Source organism: Podarcis erhardii, assembly GCF_964252035.2.
Source record: "Podarcis erhardii genome assembly, chromosome: 5".
In the NCBI taxonomy this organism is placed as follows: Eukaryota; Metazoa; Chordata; class Lepidosauria; order Squamata; family Lacertidae; genus Podarcis; species Podarcis erhardii.
In genome coordinates this window covers 90,278,153-90,305,790 of record NC_138509.1, presented here as the reverse complement: position 1 = coordinate 90,305,790, position 27,638 = coordinate 90,278,153, and the positions used below count along the sequence as shown (strand labels likewise).

Below are 27,638 nucleotides of genomic sequence, written 5' to 3'. Positions count from 1 at the left end.
ATCCCATTCCTAGAATGCATTCAATTTATCATATATATATATATATATATATATATATATATATATATGTATGCACATACACACAAAATACACACACTGATACATTTCACTGTGTCCTGATGTATTAAGAAATCTTTAATTGATAACGTTACCTTAGCAACGGTGGTCCAGCTGTTCCAAATATGGAGATTTCAATTGACTCTGACACACACAGTGATTTTCCTCCCTTCAATCTACATACTTTTGTAGTTGTCACCTTTGCTGAGAAACCAAGCGATTTCCATGTGGGATCCTTCCCTGAGCCTTCAGCTCTAGCGGTTAGAATGATTTTGTGCTTTTCTCAACATTCCGATGATGAACAATTTGTTTCTCAACCGGGAAAGCGGGTGGGTGGGGAGAATGGCAAAGGAGGGGAAAATAAAATAAAATAAAGTTCAAGATTTTTCTTAAAAGGAGCTACGCCAATCCATTTGTAAGGGGGGTGGGGGGGTGGGCTGGGGAGAGAGAAACTATCTCGATGCTGAAAAGGGTCTATAAAAGCCAAGCTTCTTTCAGCCAAACTTTGTTTGACGGGGCTCCCAGTCTATTGCAACATTTCTGAAAACGCCACCCTGCTGTGTTTACATCTCTCCTACTGCCCGAGCCCTTCACACGCTTCATAGACATGATGGGAACCCCCTCTGGCAGGCAAGGGATGTCGGGGCTGGTGTTGTGGTGAAGCCAAGTCCCTCTGTTCCTTGCCAAACTTGTCACTTCACCTGCCAGTTGGTGAAACTGTGTCCGAGTCAGGCACCGAGAGGATCGTTTCACTGCCAGGATTTCAAGCAGCGGCGGCCGGCACCTTCCGAAAGGCTGGCGAGAACTCCCGATGCTGAATACAGATGAGGGTCTTTTCTCAGGATTTTAAAGGAACCCGGTAGCGCCATTCTCTCTCCAGCCGTGGAAAAGTGCACGAAGAAAGGGCAGGGTCTTTATTCGCAGGAGCGCCGAGGGTGCAGAACGACGACGAGACCAACGCATCTCTGGGGCTCCCCGGACTCTCTGCCTTGGTCTTCCCTCCTGGGTGGGAAACGTGGCTTTTCAGCTGTTTCTCCTGCCAGCTCCATAAGGACCACTTTGCCCTTGAATGGTCTCCTGTCTTTTGTTCTCTCCCCGAACCAAACAGCGACCCGGAGAAATCCCCCTTCACTCCGCCGTAATCTGTTCCTCGATTCCGCCAGCTAACGCCTTCTCATGGCAAGACAAGCGAGAGGAGCTATCCTTGGTGCTGATGGTGGGAGGGGAAACTCGTCTCTCTCAGACTTGGCATCGTATTTCCTCCTCTCGTTTAAAATGTTATGGTCTCGTGAATTAAAGAAGATACCAGCCAGTCTCTCTGATTCATCTAGGAGTCTCCTTGGTAACTAGCGGTTCCTCTCCAATGATTCCACACACACACACACACACACACACACACACACACCGGGCCCGATTTAAAGATAAAATACAGTGAGAATGAAGGATGATTGTATCCAAGGTACATTTTACCTAGAGATCCAGCATGCCTGTTGGCTGTGTAAATTCATTGCGCGGAGGAGGGTGAGTCAGGGAAACACCCATTTCCTGATCTGTAATTTGGTTGGGAAAGCCTACATGGTTTTTTTTTTTTGAAGGGGGGGGGACTGTGTGGGGAGGGGAGATGAACTACCAACTTACTGTTATCAAATGCTACAGTATTTGGGCCCTCTGCTTGCCATTTTGCTATAAGATGAGAAAGGGCGGTGCTGTTGCCGGTGTTTCACCTTCTGTAGTAGCGAGACATTTTGATTTGGGTCTTGAGCAAGACAGACAGCAGGCTGCAAAGGTTGGAGTGGATGGTGGCGTCCCCGGGGAATAACAACTGGGTTAGGAGGTGCTGCTTAGTAACCCGCTTCCTGGGCAATTAGCGCACCAGCTGACCCCTCTCTTTGTGTGCCTAATCACAGCCTCTTCAATGTTTTCCTCCAGGCTGCAAGCTTGCTTTTGTTAAAGGCTGACATTGCCTGGGAGAAGACATGTTGTCATATAAAAGCTGGTTCAAAGTGAGGTTAACAACTCTCTGGTTTCAAGTAGGCCATGGCACCTGCAATCCACGCCTTTAGGAGAGAGAGAAACAGAGAGACAGAGAATGCAGATATCGTATGATGGCATTCCTGTACCTTTAAGAGCTGTGCAGGAGAGGGAAGGTGAGGCAGTGTGGCATTGTCATTAGGAAGAGAGAAGCGGAATGCTCTGAACTTCTCTACACTATATCAATTTACTAGCTGTACATACATCCCATAGCCCAAAGGCCCTTCCCTCTCTCCCACCCTCTCCTTACTCCTGAACATGGCTCCTGGGTTTTATTTTTAAGGGCATAGGGGTTCCAAAGACAGTTTAATGGAGTTTCATTAATTTATTTACTGGAAACATTTCTTTTTAAAGGCTCCCCCCCCCATGCCTTTTGCTGCAAGTGTCACTTAAGAAAACAAGAAGAGCATCACTTTTGGAGCACAAGGCAAAAATAAGATGAGAGAGAGAGAGGGGGGGAATGAACTCCCCCCACAAAGCATACACCCCCCCAATATATTGGAACAACAACAAAGTTATGCATCCATTTATGAAAATGAGTGTAGGGTGTATCATCTACAGCTATCTATCTATCTATCTATCTATCTATCTATCTATCTATCATCTATCATGTATATATCTATCATCTCTATCTATCTATCTATCTATCTATCATCTATCTATCTCTCTCTCTCTCTCTCTCTCTCTCTATCTATCTCTATCTATCTATCATCTATCATCTATCTATATCATCTATCTATCTATATCTATCTATCATCTATCTATCTATCTATCATCTATCTATCATCTATCTATCTATCATCTCTCTCTCTCTCTCTATCTATCTATCTATCTATATCTAATCATCTATCTATCTATCTATCTATCTAATCTATATCTATCTATCATCTATCTATCTATCTATCTATCTATCTATCTATCTCTATCTATCTATCTATCTATCTATCTATCTATCTATCTATCTATCATCTATCTATCTATCTATCTATCTATCTATCTATCATCTATCTATCATCTATCTATCATCTACCATCTATCATCTATCATCTATCATCTATCTATCTATCTATCTATCTATCTATCTATCTATCTAGTAAAAACAATACTGAGCTGGATGTGCCAATGGTCTGACTTAGTATAAATCAGATTCCTACATTCCTGTGTTCCTAAGGAGAGACATGGGGGAAAGTAAAAGTATAAGATAATTTAGGAAAGAATTGAAGTGACTGGATGAACATGCCAGCGTCTCTGTCAGTCATAGCTCAGCTGGGGTAGTGATAGGCAACTGCACCCACCATCTGAATCCTAACTTCTACTTGTTCCAATAGGAATGAGTGACAGCTTCTCATTTATTTATTTTGAGTATGGCATATGTGGCACTCCAGATGTTTCTGGATTATCATATCCATCATCCCTGACCATTGGCCTTGTTGCTGGAGCTGATGGAAGTTGTAGTCCAACAACATTCTGTGCCCCTGGTTTCTTTACAGTGTGATCCTTTGTGCATTTACTCAGTAGTGAATCCTATTGCATTCAGTGAGGCTGGCCCCCTAGGGAGTGTGTTGAAGGTTGCAGCCTTATTTACATGCACTATTTCAAATTACACCCTGTCTTTAGATATCTTGTGGGCCATGTATAAGCAGAACAAAGCTGAAATGCACCCATCTAACTTGTTCATGGGCAATGAAAATCACTCCTCACTTTTTAATATAAGGAGTAAGCTGTGAAGAGGGCTGATGTTTCAACCATATTACCTAAGATGAAGTAGCCACACTAGCCACTCCTTTACCTTCCCTAACTTGTTGTGTGGGGTACCTAGGCACACAGGTGGTGACAGAGACTAGAATGGCAGCCACATTCACCTTTCTTCCCCACCTCCATGCAGAACGAGGGCAGTGCAATATCGGAAGCATTGATCTCACTCTGACTTGGCTGCAGCTGCCCTCAACGTGACCAAGTCACAATGCCAGATTTGATTGGATGGTTGGCACTGTAATGCCATCAGAATGACAATGTGATCCCCAATTGGCTGGGATCACTTTGTGAAGAGGAAGACACAAAATGGCACCAATGGGCGGGGCTTGCAAACAGTGAGCAAATGCATACCAAAAAGGTAAGTTTTGGAGTCTTCTTTCAGGGGCTGTTTCAAGTCCTCCAAAAGACCCCCTTTCATGATGAAAATATTTGCCTGTGAAAGTTCAGCGGGACCCTGCATGTAAGTATATACGAGATATAGACAAACATATGTATCTATACATGAGTAAAGACATGTTCTCAAGGAAACCATGGAGTGTGTGTGTGTGATGAGCTAAATCTGCCCCATGTAATTCCAGGTGGCCTCCCCTTTCAGCTGGGTCCCAGATGAAAGCTGAGATAAACACAATGAGGTTCACACCAGCCACTATTTACATATCCCCACGGGTTCTATTTCTTGGCCAGCGTGATGGAATTTTGGAAGAGTTTGATGGAATGCTACAATCTAATATAAATACCGATAGACAGTTCATTAGCATATCTATGTTTGTTCAGGACACAGCTGCAGGACTGCTGACAGGAACAGCACAGCATGGTTCCCAGTCTGTGTCTGGACCCCATTAAAGATGCTGGCTTTGACCTTGGAAAGCCCTTCATGGCTTGGGACCGGAGCAGTGGCGTCTGAACAAAACCCTCTGTGAAAGCCCAACATGGCTCACTGGGGACCGGAACTCAAGTCTCTTCTATGCAGTGACAACCACATATCTAATGCAGCATTCTAGCTCTCGAATCCACCAACCCATCTATTTATTAGATTTAAATAAATTTATATATTGTAGAGCTTTTAATGAAGGTGCCTCCCTCCCCTTAATCTTGTGAAGAAAGGAGGTGAACAGCTCAATTCATGGTGTGAAGCTATTTTCCTGGCTTTGGATACAGAACAGAAGGAAAAGCTGTTTTAATTTATTTTTTATCTCCTTTGGCACACATTAGATAGGGCTGTCACATCTGCATTGCCTGCTGTGGCAAGAGGTCCAGCAAGATTCCCATGTCACATAACCTTGGATGCTGACAGCACCGCCAATTAACTGTGTCTGTGCAGATTTTAATCTACAATTACATCTTTATTTGAGCAATCCCAAATAATTTGCAGATTATTTGGCAGATTAATCTGCCAATGCTTTCAGCTTGTGGCACTAATGATAAGCATTATAAATCTTTAATATCTACAGCCATGTTGCATGGGTGGGGGTGGGGGGCTCGGGTCTTTGCCACAGAATGTATGGCTCAGTGGTTTAGATCTGGCACAATCATGAACTTTATGCTGGTGAGGAGACGAGCTCCGAGCCCCACAATCCCTCAGATTTAGGCAGAGCAGGAGTCTGTTATGGGTCTGTGGCAGATCACATATTTTCAAAGCTGAAGGCTCCAGGTACAATTTTAGGTGGCCGGGTTCAAAGAGATCCTCGCAGGAGACCTGGGATAATTCTTGCGACTCAGAACAAGGCAGCATTAGTCTACACCGGGGTGATCAACATGGTAACCTTCAGGTGTAAGTTATTTATTAATTTACTTATAAGTCTTCTTATGCACCTATCACCACAAGGTCCCCATATGGGATACAAGAATGCAACATACAGTGATACATGTAAGTAAAGCAGCAAATCTGTTCCAGCTAGTGCAGAAGTATGGATTCAACAAAAGAGATGGTTCTCCCAAAACAAAAGACCATAACCATCAAAGGTCAGGGTAAAGAGGTCTATCCTCAGCATCTATGGCAGAAGATGTACCATGAAGATGCTAGACACACCTCTGTGAGGAGGGTATTCCACAATTTCAGTTGGACTCCCAACTCTCACTAGCCCCTTCAAGTACAGATAATGATCAGGGATGGAGGGAGTTGTAGTCCCTCAACCTCTGGAGGGTCCACATTGGCTACCCCTGGTCTGGAATGGTGGCCAAGCCATCAGACACAGAATAAATCAACTTCTTCATGTGTTCACAGCAGCTTGAGTTGTCTTCCCTTTAGTGATGACATTTAACTAGCTAACCTTTATTGTCAGATTCCTTCTTCACGACTCTTGCACCTGTCTGCATCGGACTGACCTTTCCTTATTGTTAGGCAGAGGAAGACTTTGGCACATGCTAAATGGCAGCTTGAGAGATGTAAAATGAACTTGTCCCCTGGCAGCCGGGATGCTGTACTGTTCTTATAGGGTGTCTGAGCCCACTCAGCAAACTGCTGACTCCCTCCCCACCCACCGTATGTATCAGGCTCCTTATCCTTTGGTTTCCATATCTATATAGACATAGGTAGAAGGTTTAGAGCAGAAATTAGGAAATTGCAGTCATACTGTAACAAACATCATAGACAAGGGTGTACTAGGTCTCAAGCGAGGTTCTTGCGGTTGCACGGCAATGGGGATTGCACCATCAAATGCATTTTGCTTGATTCTTTTTCAGCATTTGTCCCATGCTTTTCTTTTGTGAAAATAGGTTGGTTTTTTTTAAGGTTTTGAAAAATGCAGGAATATAAAATGATAAAAATAATTTTTTAAGAAAACCCCAAAACCAAACGAAAATAATTTTGCAGGCTCACTTATCTTAAGAAGGCACTTTGTTTCAAAATGGCATTCAGAGATATGTAGCAAATATAAACAATGAAATAACAGTAGAAATAAAAACTGGGGTGGAGGAGGCAAGGGAAGGGAAAGAGAGTACTGTCAGGAGCATAATTACACAATTCTCAGGATAATAAAGAATAAAAACAAAAACTCACACTACAAACCCATACAACAATGTGTACTGAGAGTGTGTGGGGAGGGGGGTAGAGAAACAGCCATATACTTAGAAAAACTGGGTGTGCACTCAAATTGTGAAAGTCATATTTTACATACTGAATAAAATCATTCCATATTGCAAAAATAAAATAAAAAATGTGTGTCTTTTTGTCCTCTTGCTACTCTTAGCTTATAAGTGAGTTTTTCTAGTAAGGCTATTTCTCACACCTTGCTATATACCATGCTGGAAGGGTGGCCCCTGATAGATCTTTCCAGTGTGTAGCGATAGTAGTTCATGCATCATGTTTTTCTAATATTCAAGGCATCGGATAATAATGGTACATGAGAATAGCAATAAAAACAACAAAATATCAATGAAACTGTAGCACAAGCTATAATGAAACGAGAAAGCCAGTAGCTGAATAAATATCAGCTGGAACTCAGTAAAACGTGCTGGAATGAAAGTCTTCACTACCAAGAGGCAGCAACCTTCAGATGTCCTCCAGATGTTTTGTACTACAACTCCCATCAGCCATCTGACTAACAGTGATGGGAGTCAGGCAAACCAGCCTTGGCAAGCCATTCAAGGGTTCCACCTGCCTCAGATACCTATCCCTTGTATTTCTAATGTGGCAGAGGTGATGGGGAAACGATGACACCCAAAATGAGGCCCCAGAAGAAGATTGGCCAGTGATGCCCATATGCACAAACTCATTATTATTTTTTCAAATGATTGTCTCCTAAAGTTTGCTCCCAAAGTTGTCCTTCACCAGTTGCTTCTGGAACCTTGTCCATGGTACTGAACCAGGAGCAGAAGGAAGCTCTGCTCTGCAATTGATAGTACCAGAGGGAAGTCCTTTTGTGCAATGTTTCACCTTTACTTCAGGTATCAGCCTGGGGTAAGGGGAACCTCCTTATCAGTTTTTAGCCTACTGCTGATGAGAATTTTTGCTCTTATTTGGGGCTGGTTTCCATAAATGAGGAACAGGTGTTGAGAAGTAGCAATGGGACTCTAATCCCCCCCCCTCCATATAATGATTAGAGTCAGGGATGGATACTGTTTGACATCCAGGAGGTGGAACCTCTTATAGATATTCCTCATTATGTACCATAATGAGAGCCAGTATGGTGTAGTGGTTAAGAGCGGTAGACTCGTAATCTGGTGAACCGGGTTTGCTTACCCGCTCCTCCACATGCAGCTGCTGGGTGACCTTGGGCCAGTCACACTTCTTTGAAGTCTCTCAGCCTCACTCACCTCACAGAGTGTTTGTTTTAGGGGAGGAAGGGAAAGGAGATTGTTAGCCGCTTTGAGACTCCTTAGGGTAGTGATAAAGTGGGATATCAAATCCAAACTCCTCCTCCTCCTCCTTAGAGGAATACTTACCTGTGTTTGATGCCTGCTTACAGCATTGCTTTCCCTAGCGCATGTGCCCACAAGTGGCTTGAAGGTGGACAACTTATGAAAGGTGAAAGATGTCAGACATGGATCTAGCTGAACAGAAAGATGTCACACATGGATCCCGCTGAGAAGCATTTAATGGGTCTTCTGAACACAAAGAGTGCTAAATCCAGAAGCACCTGAAAGTTTGTGGGTGCCAAAGGCACACCGTTTTGTGTTATGCCACCCCCCCAATTGGCCAAAAATATTGGCAACCCCTGTATTAGGGTTTGTATTGTATTGTATTACAGAGCACAGATCTATGAACGGCTACTGGTCATGGCGTCTGCCTGGCACCTCTGTGTACAGAGTCCATGTGCCAAACCTTGAGTACTGGTACCTGTGGCAATCAGTTTTGGGAGATGGTTGCCACCCTGTCCTGCTTGTCTACATTTTTTGAGCCTGGCTTTCAGAGCTACCAAATCCCTCTCCCTTTCTCCATGCACGCCCGCCCCCTTTAATAATAATCACAATGCAACTCAGATTGAGTTTTGAAATGAGAACATTTTTTAAAAAAAAATCAAAAAGGAAGACTGTTATTGCTCACATTTGGCTCCAAGCAGACAATGACATTGATTTATTAATATGGGGAGGGGCAGCAAGGATATTCAAACCTTCCTCTGTTCCCCCTGCACCCCTGGGGGAGAAAGTGTTGTGATTCTTTTAAAAATGAGTTTCTGTGCAATTTCGTCCCACTCTTCCTGCTTCTCTCAGCCAAGTGTTGCTATTTTGGGAAAGCAGCAAAAGGTGGCAGTGGCTATTTATACATCTCATGGTTGTGCTCGTCCCAGCTGTCACCCATGTGGCGTACAATCCCATTGCTTCAAAGTTAAAAGGGGGGCATTTGGTCATGCTTGCACCATAGCTCAATGGCAGAGCATCTGCCTTGCACACCAAAGGTCCTATGTTCCATCCCTGGCCTCTCCAGCTTGTCTGGGAAGGCCACTTCCACCTTAAGGAGGAGGTGGTGTTGCGGGCTCTCACAACCCCCCCCCATGTGCGCAGGGGGTGGGTGGCCAGCCCTGCACAACTGGGGGATTCCTGGCTGCGTCACTGGTCAGGCCGACCAATCTGCTTGGTCTGGGTGTGTGGCCTGCCCGAAAAAGGCAGGACGCAGCTGGGAGATCCTTCTCTTTCTGGCTTCCAGCTGTTCTGGTTTTCCCACCCTCCCACCCTTTAAGGTTTTCATCTCTTTTGACCTTGCTATGGACTTCCGTTGGCTGCCATTGAGGGGCCTGGTAGGAATTTTCCCACTTGGCAAATTGGCATCAGACACTTGGTTTTCGCCTACCTCGTAGCAAATCGTCACAACTTTCTTGGTATTGGCGGTTAGGCATTGGTATAGTTTGTAGATGGAAGAGGGGAGGCAGCGGCATCACCTGCCCCACATACTGAAGGGTAGTCTGATAAAGGATTCTGGGGGGCATGGCCCTGTCCAAAGCCTAGGGAGGTTAGGGCCTAAGGCACGACCCCTATCGGTGACCCCCGGGGGAGCTCCTAGTTGGTGTGCATCAGCAGGACTCCCCCTACTGGTGGTTAACCCTTCCTGGACTCCCTGCAGATGGGCTGGAGTCAGATATAGTGGGTTAGGTCTCAACAGCATCACTTTCACCGTGTGAAATCTAAGGAAGCAATTGCCATTCGGAGCAGACAATATTGAGCTACATGGAACAATGGTCTAATTCAGTATAAGGCAGCTTCTTGTGTTCCTTTGCTTCACTTCCACTGTTATCTGTAGGTTCTTCCTGGATGCTCATTAAAACCCACAGTCAGTTTTCTCTTTCCTCAGATATCCCCTCCTGCCTAGTTTTCATCCTGAGATAAACCTTCAGTGAAGTTAGCGAGGGCAAAGGAAGAGTGTTTTTTTTATTTTTATGAATTGGACCTCCTGAAGGGCAAGTTTCATGACTGCAGAAAAGTCAGCCTCCCTCGCAAGCTGCCGGTAGTGTATACAGGGAAATGTTCCATTCACTTTAGGAGAGGGGGAAAAAAACCCACAATGCTTATTTTTAGCTCATTCCCATAAGGAAAGCCATGCTTAATGTGATAATCAATGCATCTGAAGTACTGCAAAATTGCCATGAGGTAACAGGGGTGATAATCGCTACAGCAAGAGAGTCCATGAGTGGTACTGAGATTGCATGAAAAATATTTGCAGATTGGGCTATAAATAGGGGCAGATAGATTGCAGCCTTCTTTGCTGTAACTAAGGCAAGGGCAGGCCCAGTCATTGGACAGATGGGACCTTTGTCCCAAGTGAAGGGTGCAGAACTTCAGGAGTTAGCCTGGCTGTTGCCTCTTATTTTCAAACAGTCTAGTGGTGATTGATGGGTTGTTGCTTGCAGTGGTACAGCAAACAATATTGTTCACAACCCTCAGCCCCTCTACGCAGCACAATGACATATAAACAATGAAAATGAAAGTTAAATAAACTATTTGCACGTAAGAAATGATCACATTCCCATGATGAGTGGATAAGCATCCGCACAGATTGTTTCCCTACCAACATAGGACTTCTGTTGGACAAGACACAGCACCCATGGAATAAATGCACACAGTCATTCAGTAAAGCCCATCTCTGCAGTAAAGGATGCTCACTAAAGAGGCTATTTGAAGATCACATTAATGTAAGCATCTTCAGTATCACCCTCATCTATGATATAGCACAGGGCTGGGGAACCTGTGGCCTCAGTGTTAGACTACAACTCCCATCATCCTTGACCAATGGCCATGCTGGCTGGAGCTGATGGGAGTTGGAGTTTCACAACATCTGGAAGGCTACTGGTTCACCATGCCTGATATAGCAGTTCATCCTCTGGGGCTGTATGCTGAAAATGTGCAGTGCTGATGCCAGAAAGTCCTGCTGATAGGTACTATTATTGGTAGTAATTTCTAGACTACTGATATAAACCAGGCTCTTTATCTGAGAACTAAGTGAGAGACGCAGGCTGTGCCCTCTGGCTTAGATTCCAAGCAAGGTGAGAGACCCAAAGAAAAGGGAATAGCAAAGTTGCGAGAGCTGACAGAAAGAGGAAAGGTGAGTTTTTAATCAGATGTTTAAACACAAGGGATACAGCTCCAAGCGACAGCAATTCCCTACTCACCATCCTGTAGCAAAAAGGAACTCAGTAACCTGGAGCTGAGCTTTCAGTGTGGCTGCTCCTGTTCTGTGGAATAGCATTCCTGTCAAGATATGACAGGCTCACGCTATCTGCACCTTTCAGAAGCAATTGAAGACATTCTTCTTCCAACAAGCTTTCGCAGCTAGATGATTAGGTTCCTGCCAGTAGTGTCTACTTTGTATTGGTGTGTGTGTGTTGTGTGTGTGTGTGTGTGTGTGTGTGTGTGCATTTGCTGTTATTTTCTGTACCATTTACTCCCTAGTAAGTGTGTTTAGGTTTGCAGCCTTAATGTTGTGTGTATAGTTGTACACACACACACACACACACACACACACACACACACACTGCTAGAGTTTAGTTCGGCCATTTAATGAACTCGCACTTTCTAAAATATGCATTGTGTGATGGCATAAATTAAGTTCAAGCGTATTGCAATCTTCATTCATTTCGCTCTGGGAAATTACAAAAGTCAAAGGACTGAAGCTTGAGCTCGAGATGATACATTATAGAATGAATCGTCTGCCATGTTCACATTCATATCAAAATTGCTTACATTATGAAGCAATTATCACAGCATCAAATGCCAATAACATTTCACAGGCACGCAAGTGCCTCAGGTCCTCCATCTGCTGCAATGGACCTTTTATTTGTACCTGACTGCTTAATAACTTCAACATTTAGAATACCCTTTAGGAGTTTTTGCAAGCTTTTGCTTGTGACCTTTGTAAGAAAACAAACAACAATCGCAAACACAGAGGGCCCATCAACCAGGCTGTCTCCATGACACTTGCATACTCTCCCAACATCTGACAAAGGAAAATAGGTCTTGAAATATACTCAGAGTCGCAAAGTGATTTCATGCTCTTTATTCAGCTCATAGTGGTGAGGAGGAATGAATGAAAGTCCCCTCAAAGTATCTGCTTTATATGCATTATTTACACAATGGGCTGCACATGATTGGCTAATTCCGGAATTCTACTGTAAGCCAATCAGGTTGTGGATTCACTTCTATCTGGAGCATGATTGGGTGGTTCCTGCCAACCAATCATACTGCTGCATTGTTCTAGGACCAATCAGGCTGCTGCATTCTGAATCCTATTGTTCTAGGACCAATCAGACTGCTGCAGTTTGGATCCTATTCGACTCAGTACATAACAGGTCTATAGTGGAGATGGGGAAACCTTTTTTCCAATTGAGGGCCACATTCCCTTGGGGGTAATCTTTCAGGGACCACAAGCCAGTAATGGGAAGAGCCAGAGCTAATGGTGAATGGAGGCTCACCTTCTCATTCTCTGCCTCCCTCTTCCCACAGTTCCCAATGCATCTCCCTATCACTTGTTTCTAATAAAAAAAGTCCAGTGCTGTTATTTTGGGTTTCTTTTTTGTTTGCCACATTCATAAATTAATTTGCATTGGAAACTCAGAAAATCAGGATTCTGCAGAACACTGAATGTATGATATCTACTTCCCAGGGCCTTGAGTCAATAGAGCCTACTTGAAAGTATTACAGGAACAGTCACTCTCTTTCTTTCAGTATTCGGCTTTTGTCCTCAGGCAGTTTGGTGAAGAAGGAGCACATCATGGTTTCCTCCACTGCTGCAAGTCCATCAATCCTTCCGCCCCCTCCAGCTGAGGCAGTATATTTCTTCCCCGAATAATGAACACTCTCAAAGATTGTTTCTGTTGCTTCATGGTTAGGTTGGAGTTATCAGAAGGTGATGAATCAAACAGGCAGCCTGTAGCTCAGGTTCTCGTTCCCCCTCTTCCTTGCTATACACAATAGCACAACCAACAATAACACAGTTAACTCTGTATGTTGTGTTCACTGAAACAGTGATGACCAAAACCTGTCTCCTTCCCCACTGAACTCTAGCTAAATAGACTGGACCCACTCTGTTTGGTTTAACTTAATCTGTTTTCTTCTGAATATTCCAGCATTTTGATGCCACTTTTTAATTTTATTTTTTGCCAACAAGTGGTGCACAAAGCATTGCTTTTTGCTCACAGAAGTTTCTGCCTCTTACAGAGGCAGATATAAAAATGCAGGCAATGTTTCAAAAGGTTTTGAAAGGACTAGGCAGAGTAAAAAAAAACCCCACCAAGCTCTCTTGCAGAAGTCCCCCTTCATTAATAAACACGGCAGCTTTATAATTCCCTGTTCATAATCAATTATTACAAAACAATGGGGTGCAATCAAATAGATTGCTCTTAATGCATCATTTACCGGATCTTTGAAAAGCGCTAGAAACTTTGGCTGGTTCCAAATGCGGTGTTGACAATGTTGCTGATGGGGACCCTGTGCAGTTATTGTATGTCATTGATACTGAAAGATCCATAATGCTTATCAGGAAGTTGGTTAAGAATGTAGGAACAGTTGTTCTAGATCAGAACATAGGCCCATCTAGTCCAACATTCTCGTCCCACAGTGGCCAACTAGATGTCTCCAAGGAAGCCCACAAGCAAGCTATGAGTGCAAAAAGGTTGAGGTTAGTGTCTTCTACTGTTATTCCCCAGCAGCTAGTACTCAGAGGCATATTGCCAATGTTAGTGGAGGCAATACATAGCTGTCATGATTAGTGGTCATTCTTGAGTTAGAAAGCCCTAAGTGGTCAGAGGGTGAAAGAGGAGAGTGCAAAAAACATCAAAAAACCCAAGATCATGGCCACTGGTCCCATCACCTCCTGGCAAATAGAAATTAAAAGATGCCTGCTTCTTGGGAGAAAAGCAACAACAAACCTAGATACCATCTTAAAAAGCAGAGACATCACCTTGCCAACAAAGGTCCGTATAGTTAAAGCTATGATTTTCCCAGTAGTGATGTATGGAAGTGAGAGCTGGACCATAAAGAAGGCTGATCGACAAAGAATTGGTGCTTTTGAATTCTGGTGCTGGAGGAGACTCTTGAGAGTCCCATGGACTGCAAGAAGATCAGACCTATCCATTCTGAAGGAAATCAGCCCTGAGTGGTCACTGGAAGGACAGATCCTGAAGCTGAGGCTCCAATACTTTGGCCACCTCATGAGAAGAGAGGACTCCCTGGAAAAGACCCTGATGTTGGGAAAGACTGAGGGCACAAGGAGAAGGGGACGGCAGAGGACGAGATGGTTGGACAGTGTTCTCGAAGCTACCAGCATGAGTTTGACCAAACTGCAGGAGGCAGTGGAAGACAGAAGTGCCTGGTGTGCTCTGGTCCAGGGGGTCACGAAGAGTCAGACATGACTAAATGACTAAACAATAATAAGTGGCCAGAAACCAGGAGATGTGAAAGGCAATCTTTTCTCATAGGAGGCTGTCTATTCACTTGGGTCACTAGCTGATGCCCTCTAGCATCTTCTGCAGATGGTATAAGGAAGATGTAACAGATGGGTGATCTGTTCAGAGCTCTCCTATTCCACATTTTCTTTGGCTCTTAGACTTGCTATTTTTTTTTCTTTTCTTTTCCAGCCTCATATTAACCAGATGTGTTTTAGAAACAACTTACTATATTATTTTCCTTTTTCAGTTTCTGTTGTTCTCCCCCATTTGTTGTAACCTCGCTAGAAAAAATCTTGCTAGAAAACAAGCCTTGCAGAATGGAATGAAGCAGTGGAACCGGAAACGAAATCTTGCAGCATGGAGTGTACCTGTTCAGGTTTCAAGCCAGCCACTTCACCTTTTAAGACACTCCATTTCAACTTTTCCATTTTTGCCCGTAACAGACAGCCAGCTATGCCATTTTGCAAGATACTACGTTCTGATGCTCCTTTGCTCCCAATAGTCAGGCAGCATTCCACATCCACTGAGCATGCTCAGCCCACAATAATTCCCCATTCTTGTTTTCTTTCTCAAGGTTCTCCCCCAGTTCAGCAAACCTGGGGATTTCTCTGAGCATGCTGATGTCTCTCTTTTGTCCATGGATGACACAGTTTTTCCTGCAGAATTAATTTGCTATTAGCATCTAAGATTTGGATTCGATCTCCTGGCCAGGAAGGGCATTGCATTGCATAGAAAAAGTCTGTTCATTTTGGCTCTGCAATGGTCATTAATAGCTGGTCCTACAGCATGCAATTTTTCCATCAAATAACGACGCTTGCTTATGGATGATACATGCTGATATCTATTGCCTCAGGCAAAAAAAGTTTTATTCAAACTATTCCCCTCTGTTGTCTCGCAATAGATTGTCCATTCTATTTAGCTGCTCTCTGCATGAAATATTTAAAAAGAAAGCCAATGCCTAATTACTAAAATGGAAAATTCATTTGATGCTACATTAACTCCAGCCTCATTTTCCCTCCCTCACAAATACAGAAATCATTGCTATTATTTACATGGCAACGTAATTGTGTAGCTCCAGGGTTATTTGCCTTTGACAAAACACGCCTATGCTTTAACATCAGGGGTGGAGAACCACAGGCTCGGGGGCCAAATTTGTCCTCCCCATGTCACACTCCTTCTTTGCAAGCCATGTCCCTCCTTTTCACAAGACTTTTTGCCTAGCTGAAATGTTTTCCTGACCACCTTTTGTTTACAAGCATCAACCTTCTTAGCTCAGTTAGGAGAGCATGAGACTCTTATTCTGAAGGTTGCGAGTTTGAGCCCCATGTTGGGCAAAAGATTCCTGCATTGCAAGGGGTTGGACTTAGATGGCTCTGGTGGTCCCTTCCAACTCTACAATTCTATGATTTGATGGAGGATACTGTACAAAGGTAGGGACACTGGTGGCACTGTGGGTTAAACCACAGAGCCTGGGACTTGCTGATCAGAAGGTCGGTGGTTCGAATCCCCACAACGGGGTGAGCTCCCGTTGCTCAGTCCCAGCTCCTGCCAACCTAGCAGTTCGAAAGCACGTCAAAGTGCAAGTACAGATAGGTAGCCGTGTCGGTCTGCCATAGTCAAAACAAAATAAAAAAAATTCCTTCCAGTAGCACCTTAAAGACCAACTAAGTTAGTTCTAGGTATGAGCTTTCGTGTGCATGCACACTTCTTCAGATACGGTATCTGAAGAAGTGTGCATGCACACGAAAGCTCATACCTAGAACTAACTTAGTTGGTCTTTAAAGTGCAAGTAGATAAATACGTACCGCTCCGGCAGGAAGGTAAACGGCGTTTCCGTGCACTGCTCTGGTTCGCCAGAAGCGGCTTAGTCATGCTGGCCACATGACCCGGAAGCTGTAAGCCGGCTCCCTCGGCCAATAAAGCGAGATGAGCGTCGCAACCCCAGAGTCGTCCATGACTGGACCTAATGGTCAGGGGTCCCTTTACCTTTACCTACGGTACAAAGGTAGACTTTATATTCATTGCTCCGCCCACTTTTGCCTCTGGCTCCACCCACCACTGCCACATGGCCCCTGGGAAGTTGGCCAGAACAGAATGTGGCCCCCAGGCTGAAATAAAAAGTTTCCCACCCCTTATATATCGCAGAAAACCTTAGCCAAATCTTGATGAGGAATAGGCTCCAGGTTTCACTGCATACTTGCAACAACACTTTCAAGCTCTCTGGGGATTTTAAAAGCTCTGAAAGTTATCTACTGAGCTTTATAAACCATGAACATTTGAGAGGTGAGGATAATATGCATTATTTGTACACGGTTTAATTTACTTGCAGATTTCTAAGACAGTGTAAGGAGACATTGATATGAAGCTGAGTATATAATTTGCATCTGATTTTGACCTTTTTGTGTTCAAAGCTGTAGAAACTAGAACCGTGAAATGAGAGGTATGGCTTTACCACCTACTGCCCCACCCCCCAACCTGGCAAAGTAGAACACCTAAGTAGAAAATTATTGCCTCTGCTTCTTAATATGAGGTGGTGTTTTTTTTTAATAAACAATTCTTCTACTTATATTGACTCCCCCCCATCATAGGAGAGATAAAATACATTGCTCATTTGCTTCATTTTTATCCCTCCTCTCCACTGAAGAGATCTAATTGCCCCTCCTATTCCCCCCCTCACAACATTCCTGTGAGGTAGGCTAGTCTGAGACATCATTATGGCATCACACCTTCCTTGATTGTTTGAGCCTGACTGGAATGTGTCCCTGAATTCTGACAATGCCTATTGTTTGTCTAGATAGTGGATAGAGGCATGCAGGTGAGTCTGTGTAGAGCTTTGCCTATTCCACAAAGTCAACATTTATATTGTGGCCCCGTCTACTTTTTATCTGGCCCCTCCCACTGCTGGCATGTGGCTCCTTTGGGCTGAAAAAGTTCCCCCATCTCTGCTCTGGAGCAATAGAGAACATCTTCCACTACACCTTACTGTCCTTTACAGCGTGTCCATAGGAATTTATTTGCTACTTAGTACAGTGGTACCTCAGGTTAAGAACCTAATTTGTTCTGGAGGTCCATTCTTAACCTGAAACTGTTCTTAACCTGAGGTACCACTTTAGCTAATGGGGACTCCTGCTGCTGCTGCTGCGCCGCCGCACAATTTCTGTTCTCATCCTGAAGCAAAGTTCTTAACCCGAGGTACTATTTCTGGGTTAGCGGAGTCTGTAACCTGAAGCGTCTGTAACCTGAGGGTACCACTGTATTATTATTATTATTATTATTATTATTATTATTATTATTATTATTATTAATTTATTTATGCCCCACCCATCTGGCTGGGTTTCCCCAGTCACTCTGGGCGGCTTCCAACAGAATATTAAAATACAATAACCTATTAAACATTAAAAGCTTCCCTAAACAGGGCTGCCTTCAGATGTCTTCTAAAAGTCTGGTAGCTGTTCTTCTCTTTGACATCTGGTGGGAGGGCGTTCCACAGGGCGGGTGCCACTTCCAAAAAGACCCTCTGCCTGGTTCCCTGTAACTTGGCTTCTCGCATTGAGGGAACTGCCAGAAGGCCCTTGGCGCTGGACCTCAGTGTCTGGGCAGAACAATGGGGGTGGAGACTCTCCTTCAGGTATATATTACACAATGCTCGCTCCTCACACCATGTTAACAATACAGGGGCTGATCTTCCATTGGAGGATAGGGTGGGGAGCTGTTTCCCTTTTGTTCCCCTAGAGCTGCCTTCATGATCAGAGGTACGGTTCGATTTGCATTTTAGACTCTTAGTCAAAACAGTGTCTTGGGGGTTTTGGAAACGTTGGCAGGAATTAAACGTCCTGCCCTTGTTATCCTGCTGTACCACTGCGTCATTGAGATTCCAGTCAATCGACTCTGACTTGTCTTTTCATGTTTGCAAATCCGTGCAGTGGAGGACACCTAATTTCCGCAGAGACAATGATAAACCTTCTGCTAAAACAACAGGTCTGTCAGACCCGATTGTTAGGAGTATTCCCTTCAAAGGCATGGTATCACTCGCTGCCATTGACAAGGTTCCCTCTGTGGGATTGCTATGGCAGTCTCCAAGAGTCAAGCACTCAGAGGCTTTGTGCTGCTGCTGTCTGCAGCAATACGAAGTGACTTTTGTTTTTACCTGCCTTGGTGGTATTACAGGAGCTTTGCAGGAAAGGCAGCCTTATGGAAAGAGTAGGAAACTTATTTTGCCGATCGGTCCAGAGGAGCCTGATGCAACTGGTTTTTATCCATAACATTTATTCTTATTTATTATATTTGTTCTTATTATTTTTTAGGGCTGCACATCAGGTCTGGCTGAATCCTAGAGAACAAACTGATTTGGGATCCCAGACTAAATATCTGGCCAATGCCGGATTAGATTGGGTTAGATTGGGTCCACCTGGAGTGATTTTGAATGTGAGAATGCGGCATGTGTCTGGCAGTTGGGGAGAAGGAGACATGCAGTGAAGTGTAGTAATTATTATTATTATTATTATTATTTATACCCCGCCCATCTGGCTGGGTTTCCCCAGCCACTCTGGGCGGCCTCCAACTGAATATTAAAAACAATACAGCACCAGACATTAAAAACTTCCCTAAACAGGGCCACCTTCAGTTATCTTTTAAAAGTAAAATAGTTGTTTATTGCCTTGACATCTGCTGGGAGGATGTTCCACAGGGCAGGCGCCACTACCGAGAAGGCCCTCTGCCTGGTTCCCTGTAACCTTCCTTCTTGCAGCGAGGGAACTGCTAGAAGGCCCTCGGAGCTGGACCTCAGTGTCCAGGCTGGATGATGGGGTGGAGATGCTCCTTCTGGTATACTGGACTGAGGCCATTTAGGGCTTTAAAGGTCAGCACCAACACTTTGAATTGTGCCTGGAAACATATTGGGAGCCAATGAAGATCTTTTAGGACTGGTGTTATATGGTCTCAGCAGCCACTCCCAGTCACCAGTCTAGCTGCTGCATTCTGGATTAATTGCAGTTTCCAAGTCACCTTCAAAGGTAGCCCCACGTAGATGGACTTTTGTGTGGAAAGACTGTAAACTCAGTTTAGTTCTGGTGTTCCTGGACTCTGAATTCTTACATTCTCAGTGTATGTCATGGGCACAAAGTTGGTTGCACGAGTTGTTGAATCTTGTTACTCAAGTAAAAACCACAGATCCCATAGACCCAACCCTGACTTAAGTAGATTAGTTCCCCCTTTACCCCTTGGATATCTTCACAATAAGGGTAGGATTTTCCTACTCTTGGAGTGCATGTCAATGGGCCAAGGGAAGATTGGAAATATCAAATTAGAGTTTAGTAGATTTTTCAGATGAATTAGAAAGGCCTGACCTTGTGTATGTGGTGTATATTTATATCCACTGACCTTACGATCGGCAAGCCCAGGAGGCTCAGTGGTTTAGACCACAGCGCCACCTGCGTCCATGTGAAGGGGTGAGCTCTTGTTGCTCTGTCCCAGCTTCTGCCAATCTAGCAGTTTGAAAGCAAGTAGATAAATATGTACCTCTGTGGCGGGAAGGTAAACAGCATTTCCATGTGCTTTGGTTTCCATCATGGTGTCTTGTTGCACCAGAAGTGGTTTAGTTATGCTGGCCGCATGACCCAGAAAGCTGTCTGTGGACAAATGCCAGCTCCCTCGGCCTGAAAGCGAGATGAGTGCAGCAACCCCATAGTCACCTTTGACTGTACGTAACCGTCCAGTGGTCCTTTATCTTACCTTTGCCTTACACACACACACACACACACACCATGTTGTTGTTGTTGTTGTTGTTGTTGTTGTTTAGTCGTTTAGTCGTGTCCGACTCTTCATGACCACATGGACCAGAGCACGCCAGGCACTCCTGTCTTCCACTGCCTCCCGCAGTTTGGTCAGACTCATGTTTGTAGCTTCGAGAACACTGTCCAACCATCTCGTCCTCTGTCGTCCCCTTCTCCTTGTGCCCTCCATCTTTCCCAACATCAGGGTCTTTTCCAGGGAGTCTTCTCTTCTCATGAGGTGGCCAAAGTATTGGAGCCTGCTTTTTAAGACGCTGTCTAGGTTTGCCATTGCCTTTCTCCCAAGGAGCAGGCGTCTTTTAATTTCGTGACTGCCAAGAAAACTCCATGGACAAAGACACCCCATATATATATATATATATATATATATATATATATATATATCCTGAGATATTTACATAAGAAAATTAATACTTATACAATCCAGAAGAGGGCATGTGCTCCAAACTACCTTCCCCTTTGGAAGACACATGCTTATTCACGCTGCTTCCATCCTGTTCTTTCAAGTCAAATCAAACAAAGGTTGACTTGTATTGGAAGGGGCATGTCCAGCTACTCTAGCACTGAGCATGAAAACTGAAGTCATTGCATGCCCATTTTTCTTAATGCCTAACTGAGATACTTAGTTGCATTTCTCTCAAGTGCGTCAAGTATGAACAATGAAGAGAAGCATGAATGATGGGTGCCATCTGTTTAAGAGGTATACTTTTGCCATAAAGCTTGTGGCCACGAAACTCTGTGCCAATCATTCGCAGAGAAGGCCAAATCGATGCATCCTCCTTGGAGCAAATTCCTAACATTGGCAGTGTGCTGTCATGTCGGGACCAGGTAGAAACAGGATGAAAGGAAACATGGGAGGGAGTGCTTAGGAGGTAGTTTTTAGTAACCACAGCTTGAGGAATTACATGATGAGATCTTAGAAGGCTCCCTCAGTTGGGGAACACAAATCTGGGACTCTGAAGATCCTTGACATGAAGATACCAGGTGATGGGAAAGATCTTTGCCCAAGGCCCTAGGGCAGTGGTTGTCAATGGCATGGCGCGCCACACTGGTGTGGCTAGAGAGAATGGCAAGTGTAGTGGGAAGATTCAAGGACAATCAAAGAAACATTTAAACATTTCAGTATAATATACAGTGGCACCTTGGGTTACATACGCTTCAAGTTACAGACTCCGCTAACCCAGAAATAGTGCTTCAGGTTAAGAACTTTGCTTCAAGATGAGAACAGAAATCGTGCAGTGGCGGTGCGGCGGCAGCGGGAGGCCCTATTAGCTAAAGTGGTGCTTCAGGTTAAGAACAGTTTCAGGTTAAGTACGGACCTCCAGAACGAATTAAGTTCTTAACCCGAGGTACCACTGTAGGATGGTATCAAAGTATTTTTTTATTTGCAAAATATGGATAGATATCTTTTAAAAATGAGAGCAAGAGCACCAAGGGTTTTCCTATGTATTCCTTATCAACAACAACAACAAAAAGGTGTGGCGCAAGCAATTTTTTATTCTGAAAGTGTGGCCCAGAGAAAAAAGTTTGAGAACCAGTGTGCTAGAGAGATCCTGCCAGTCAGAGCATCATCATCATCTTCACCACCACCACCACCATCATCATCATCACTATCGTTTAAGGTACCGTAATTAAGGAGCCCAAGGAAGCAAACAAGTATCAAAATGATACTACCCAACAATACTGGCTAGATCATGGATTAATAGCCTGACCTGGTATAAGACATCTTCCAAAATCCAAAGCTTGGGGAGATGTTTTCATGTGCTTCAACTGTCCCTGCTTCCTGATCACTAGCCTTATTTTTGCCTGGGTCGATTAGTTTCTAGATCTGGCAGCCTTTGGAGTTCTGTTCGCCCTCCAAACTGCCTAGCTGGGGAACCTGTAGACCTTCAAGTGCTGTTCAGTAACATAAGCAGAGCCTGCTGGATTGGCCCAGTATCCCATCTAGTCCAGCATCCTGTTCTCCTAGTGTCCAATCAGATGCCTTCAAAAGCTACTCCCATCCTCCCTGATTATTGGTCATACTGACTGGAGTTGATAGGAGCTGGAAGTCCAACAACATCTGGAAGGCTGCAGGTTCCCCATTCCTATTCTAGACATGAAATCCCTGGCAAGGGTGTGGTGAGCAGATGGATGTATCTAGTCTCTGGTGTGCATACATGTAAATACACAAGGACAATTAAAGAACCAATTAAATATTTCAGTGCATTGTCTCTAGTATATATTTTTTATTTATTTGCAGAATATGGATAGATATCTGCCTGATACTGAGTTAGACGGCTGGTCCATGGAGCTCAGAGTTGCCAACACTGATTGGCAGCAGCCCTCCCAGATTTCAGACAGGGGTCTTTCCCATCCCTACCTAGAGATGCCGAGAATTCAACTGGAACCTTCTGCATGCAAAGCAGATGTTCTGCCATTGAGCTGCAGGCCACAGCCATTCTCTAACTTCCCAGTGGATTGTTTTACACTTGGATTATGTTTTGACTTTGCAGAACAAAACCCAACTCATTTTAAGCCTTTGTTCCACTTGCCAGCAGTTGCATTTCCGCTTAATATCATAATGTTATTTTTAAAAAAATCTACAAAGCTTCTTTATATTTGTCAAAGGTTCTTTTAAGGAGTTGATCCAAAGGGATTAATTGCTTATAATAGCTAATGGATTGTGCTATCATCAAAGATGCCTTCCACTTAAAGATAATAATATATGGCTTTGGAGACAACTCTGTATATACAGGAGCAACTTATCTTTTATTGAAATCTAAGTGAATGATCCGCAATAAATTTTTGCCATCGCTGTCAGTCTGGGCTTTAAGCACATGAATAGTCATTTAACTAACAGTATATAGTGAAGCTATTCAATGGCTTGTGAGTTCTCGCATTCATGCGGTGGCAGACAACACCAACCCTCCAGCCTTCCCTGAACTTCCCCCTTTTATGTCTCACAAAGGGTGATTCAAAGGGTGATCTTTGTGTTGTGGTTACTGCTGGAAAGCTGCTTCCTCCACACTGTCAGCTGACTGCTGCTTTACACCATTAAGGGATTAAGGCAGAATCATATGGATCCTTCCCATGTTACCACCAGCAACTCCAGTTATGAGGTCGAGGGGGCTGCCAGTTTGATTCACAGGAACATAGGAAGCTGCCTCTTTCTGAGTGAGAGCTTTTGGTATATCTAGCTTAGTATTGTCTGCACTGACTGCCAGCAGATCTCCAGGGTTTTGGACAGGAATATTTCGCAGCACTACCTAGAGCAGGCTTCCTCAACCTTGGCCCTCCAGATGTTTTGAGACTACAATTCCCATCATCCCTGACCACTGGTCCTGCTAGCTAGGGATCATGGGAGTTGTAGGCCAAAAACACCTGGAGAGCCAAGGTTGAGGAAGCCTGACCTAGAGAATGAACCCAGGGCCTAATGGATGCAAAGCATGTGCTCTACCAGTGGTGTAGCATGGGGGTATACAGGGGCAGTTACCCCAGGCGCAAAATAGTTAGGGGTGCAAAATTTCAACACCTGGTGCTGCCTCAATACAGCTGTGCCCTTCTGTTGCTGGGTTCTGTTAAAAACAGCTTCTCCTTGAGAACCAGGAAGTAACCTCTCCAGACAACAGAACAACTCTTTTCTTATCTCTGCAGCTGCAATCTTCTGGGTGACGCGGGTGCTTCTGTTTCCCTGCCTCCCTGTGTGGCCCCGGGTGCTGGCAACCCATGCTACACCACTGTGCTCTGCTACTGAACTACAGCCCTTCCCCACATTTTAACACAGGAGCATCATAAGCTGCTATTGGCAAAACCTATTGTTGTTTTGCAACTTTCTGACTAGTTGCAGGACCTTAGCCAGACCTAGCAGAATACACGCAGAATCCACGGAAGCAATTGGCGACTTGACTGCAGACAGGATAGACAAAGCAGGAACCAGGAACTTGCAGTTAGGTGTTTATTATATACAGTGGACTATTTACAGGAACAGAACACAGATATTTAGCTAGCTCTCTCTGACACGACTCACAACTCCTACACTGACACACAGAACTCTGAACCTCTGAACTCTGAACTAACATATTCTAGTTAGTAGGCCATTAATTATCACTCCTTTGAGAGAGCTTGACCAATCAGGGAGCTGTCTCCACGTCTCTGTTATCACCAGGCAGACTTACTCCTTCAGATTGCCTTCTGGCTGTCTAACAAACCTTAATTGATTCTGTGTGAGTAGCTACACGTACAGATTCCCAACAGCTGCCATATAACGTGTTAGAATATTGGCCCATCTAACTCAGTACTATTTCTAGGATTTCAGATTGGAGTCTTTCCCAGATATCCCTGGAGAAGCCAGGGATCGAACCTGGAACCTTTCACATGGAAAGCAGCTGTGGGTCCTTCTCCTAATAGCAGGAGACAGACTTGGCAGCCTCAGCCAAAGAACTGACTAGTCAGTTCCCTATCAATACATGAAAGAATATCAGCCCAACCTCCACCAGCTGCTTCTTCTTGACCACCAGTAGTCCATTTGGACTTTCAAAGTCACAACACCAGAGGAACAGTAGAAACCACAAGTAAAGATGGAGGAGACATGTTGGCTTAGAATAGATTGGTTTGGTACTACATTGATCCATTTCTCCCACACCCCCAAATTGGGAAATGGCTTGGCTCATTTCCAACGCAAACCAAAGCCCATTTTTGGAGTCAGGAATCACAGTATTGCTGTCAAGTCATAGTTTCATTTGTCCAGCAGACATCTCCCTGCAGTCATGAGAAATATTTGTGATAAACAGATTGCATCTGTGATAACTTTTGGCATTTAGTGGGGGAAAGACCTGTTGTGGGGAAGAGGGCCTGTGTGTTTGTGGAGTTCCTCACAATGGTGGTTTAGAATCAATGGGAGGCATAAATAGGCTGTCCCCATGAAGATTGCTGGTGCTGAAATTGGGGGGTTTTCTTAACAGCTGTCAACTGCATGCTCTCATTTTGTTTTCCCCAGAACACTCCTACATGTGACACTATAATGTCACAAGGCAAGGCATCAGACACATGTATGAAGCCCAGGTGTCAGTGGGCCAGAACTGGCTCAAGACACTTTGCTACCTGATGGAATGAAAATGATGGCACCACCTCTTAGAAGCTGGGAGTTGGTTCTTACTTCAGCTTCACTCGTGGGACAGCAACCTTCACCACACCTCAGGGGAGCACTGTTTGCCAACATCTTGATTCCACAACCTGCCTCCCTCCACAGCACCTGCCACCTAAGGCAGCCATCTCACTCTGTCTAGTGGTAGGACTGGCCTGATTTCCTACTTAATGGTAAGCTGGCCTTGCAGCTGACAACCAAGAGCCTGGAAGAACCTTGATGTACCACTGCAAAATAGATGGCAGCAGGCAAATGGCCTCTTTTGCCACTGCCCTGGCACCTCCAAAATTCAGAGCAAAAGTTCCAACACTGGTCTCAAATTATATTTAATGTTAAGGCCTTCTGAATCAGCTGTCTTGCATGTGACCTAAAACCAGTCATCTCTGGTGTTAATCAGAAAAGGCTTATAGAGTGCTAAAGCTGTAACTTTTTCATCGAGCAGACAAGATCCTGCTTATGATAAAAGTTGACTTTAGCTGACAATATTTCTTGCCAACGGGGGAACTCTTCTAGCTGTTGTTGCAGAAAGTCTTTGCAGAAATGTTCCCTTAGGCATTGCATTGATCAAAGGTATATTTGGGGAGGAAGAAAAGATGAAGTGGGGTGATCAGCCTAAAAGCTATTATTGCAGTTAGTTAACAGAACGGGAGAGCAAAGAGGCACATCACCAGAAAGCATCCTTCAAGCTTCTTGCTCATGCACTTCTCCCTGAAAAGTCACTCCAGAGGGATAGGGTCCTCTTCTGAAAGTTGGGGTATGGGGACTTGCTGGGAGAGGAGAAATTTGCCTGAAACTGGACTTGGATCCTACTAAAAGTTAGTTTAAGAAAGTTCATGGAAGGAAAAATATTCCTCTCTCACCCTCCTGCACACTGTCCCACACCCAAAAATCTGCACTGCAGATGGTGACAGCAGTCACAAAATTAAAAGACGCCTGCTTCTTGGGAGCAAAGTGATGACAAATCTAGACAGCATCTTAAAAAGCAGAGATATCACTTTGCCAACAAAGGTCTGTATAGTTAAAGCTATGGTTTCCCCAGTAGTGATGTATGGAAGTGAGAGCTGGACCATAAAGAAGGCTGATTACCGAAGAATTGATGCTTTTGAATTATGGTGCTGGAGGAGACACTTGAGAGTCCCATGGAGTGCAAGAAGATCAAACCTATCCATTCTGAAGGAAATCAGCCCTGAGTGCTCACTAGAATTATGTTGCATACACAAACAATTAGAACAAAACTTACAGTCATCAAACAGATTAAGTAAATAAAAAATTAATAAGGAAAAGTAAAATTATAATATAGAAGAAGAAAAAAATAAAGGAGTATGAAAGAGAAGAAAAGGAGAAAAAAGAATATGTGTGTATGTGTGTGTATAAAACTAGGATAACAGTAAATCACTCATTGTTAGACTAATATTTTAAAAACAGATTCTTAAATTAAAACACAGAGAACTACATACAAAGTTACCTACAAAACAACAAATAAAGACTTCCACCAATACCACAACAGTTCGTTGTTCTTAGTAAAGATACTTTCCTGTATTTCAATTGGTTCCTCATCTTGGTATCAGGACACTATTGCTTTTGCAGTATTATTCTAGGCACAAACAGATCTTAGGTGCTGAACCTTGACTCATCAGGTAGTTGTTTAAATTATCCCATTGTTTCTTAACCATTGTATTAGATTTGTGTCTTAGCTTCGTGAGTTCCAAGTACTCGGTCAGCTTCCATAACCATTCTTCTTTGTTCTCCATGGTTATGGTTAAGAATGGTTGTGATTTTAAATTTCTATGTGGTTTTTATTGCACATACATAATTGCTGTAAGATGCTTTAGGCTTTTTTAAAAAGTGAAATTATGGTATACATATACTTTTTATAAATAAATAAAAAGAACTGTCCCACAGCCTTAGAATGGGGCTTATACAGACTATCCCAGTACTGGGATTTTCAAACTTTCCATTTTTTCTAGGAACACATTCTACAGTGACTTGTTGACTGAGGAACCAAAAAGCATCTGCCACAGGTCCCCTACACATTGCAGAAGATTCTGGGATGCACAACGTTCTTGG

At 43.9% G+C, this 27,638-nt stretch overlaps 1 protein-coding gene across 4 annotated transcripts in view; it reads right to left on the bottom strand.

The window, feature by feature from the left end:
* Positions 1–27,638, bottom strand: part of KCNMB2 (potassium calcium-activated channel subfamily M regulatory beta subunit 2) — a 312,693-nt gene that overhangs the window by 101,470 nt on the left and 183,585 nt on the right. Inside the window, exon 1 of one of the 4 annotated variants that reach the window (XM_081862821.1) lies at positions 153–1,538. The exons of the other annotated variants lie outside the window; for them this stretch is intronic. The gene's annotated coding sequence lies outside the window, so the exon portion shown is untranslated. Of the gene's footprint in view, positions 1–152; positions 1,539–27,638 lie in introns of those variants that run through there. 4 annotated transcript variants of the gene reach the window in all.